The sequence below is a fragment of the Rattus rattus genome, chromosome 9 (assembly GCF_011064425.1).
Source record: "Rattus rattus isolate New Zealand chromosome 9, Rrattus_CSIRO_v1, whole genome shotgun sequence".
Taxonomy (NCBI): Eukaryota; Metazoa; Chordata; class Mammalia; order Rodentia; family Muridae; genus Rattus; species Rattus rattus.
The window spans coordinates 81,918,375-81,920,166 of NC_046162.1; the positions used below are offsets into that span (position 1 = coordinate 81,918,375).

General features: G+C 48.9%; 1 pseudogene; it reads left to right on the plus strand.

The window, feature by feature from the left end:
• The first annotated feature begins 393 nt into the window (after nucleotides 1-393).
• LOC116909999 lies at nucleotides 394-852 on the plus strand (annotated as a pseudogene).
• The last annotated feature ends 940 nt before the right edge of the window (nucleotides 853-1,792 follow it).

Consider the following 1,792-nt stretch of genomic DNA (forward strand, 5'->3'; position numbering starts at 1 on the left):
TATAAAGTGTTCATGGTTCAGCAAATCTCCCACACAGGTGGTTTGCCATCTCGTCCTTGATGTGAGTCGCACCTAAAATAAACTCCACGTTGGACAGAGTTTGATCATCTCACCAGTTGACACAGCAATGTGAGCAGGTGGAATTTGGCTCTTCCTGCAAGAGCTGCTGAAGAACGAAATCTGATTCTCACGGCAGCAGCTGCCCTTGGGATCTCCACAGAGCAAGGAGGAGCATGTACCGAAGGCTGAGGGAAGCTCCTTCCCAGGATATCATGATGCTGAATTGTGCTGTCACAGGTCCCCTTGTAAGACCCCCACCTTCCAAAAATGGCAGAGAGTAGGCTGGAGAATTGCTCTGGTTAAGAACACATACTGCAGGCGGATCCTGAAAGTATGGCGGTATCGAAGGTGAAGCAGGACGTGCCCCCACTAGGGGCTACAGCCCCATCTACTACAAGCGGGGACTGTCGAGATACAACATGTTTGCTGTGAGCATCGGGGCCTTGATCTTTGGCTACTGGAGAATAATGAGGTGGAACCGGGAGCGTAGGCGCCTGCTGATCGAGGACTTGGAGGCCAGGATCGCCCTCATGCCACTCCTCCAGGCAGAGAAGGACTGCAGGACCCTGAAGATCCTTCTGGAGCACCTGGAGGAGGAGGCCATCATCATGAAAGATGTGCCCAACTGGAAGGTGGGGAGTCTGTGTTCCATACCACACGATGGGTGCCACCCCTTATCGGCGAGCTTTATGGGTTACGCACCAAGGAGGAGATGGAGAACGCCAACTTCGGCTTCACCGGGTACACTTAGGGCCTGAGCCGACGCGCATAATAAAGAATAGTCAAATAAACTGTTGAAAAAAAAAAACAAAACACATACTGCAGGCTGGAGCAATGGCTCAGTGATTAAGAACACATACTAGCTTTCCAGATGACCTGAGTTCAAGTCCCAGCAACCATTTCAGGAGGCTCACAGCTGCCTGTACCTTCAGCTCCCAGGGACCTAGTGCCCTCTTCTGGCCTTTGTGGGTATCTGCACTCATGTGCACATACCCACATCCTTATGCACATAATTAAAAGAATTTTTTGTTGTTTTTTCTTTTCTCTGTCTCTATCTCTTAATTTTTCGAGACAGGGTTTCTCTGTGTAGACTTGGCTGTCTGGGAACTTGCTCTGTAGCCCAGACTGGCCTCAAATTCACAGAAAATCCACCAGCCTCTGCCCCCGGAGCACTGGGATTAAAGGCCTGCACCACTACTGCCCAGCAAAATTTAATTTTTAAGGCAGTTAAGGTAGGGCTCTGTTTGGGACTTTAAGGCAACCTCGGAGATAATGAGAGGGATTTGAAGCCAGACTGTGTCCTTAGGGAGGTGTAAGGATAGGTATCTGGACCAGGAGGTGACTACCTGCTTTGTTCTAGCTCTTTTAGAGTGCCAAAATGGTTCTATTCCACCGCACTCTAGGAAAGATGGAGTTTTTTCTTTATTCTTCTGAGAAAAGACGTATCATATATAATCTCAGCTGTTCTGGAATTCATTATGTAGCTAAGACAGGCCTTGAAGTTGCAGCAATCCTCCTGCCTCTGTCTCTGGATATTGTTGATGGTGAAGCCACTCTTTTTTTTTTTTATTTTTCGGAGCTGGGGACCGAACTCAGGGCCTTGCGCTTGCTAGGCAAGTGCTCTACCGCTGAGCTAAATCCCCAACCCGGTGAAGCCACTCTTATCCAAGCTCCGTCCAGCCCCAACTACAATCGCAGTCTTAGTTCTTGAATTTCAAGGGAGGAAAGAATT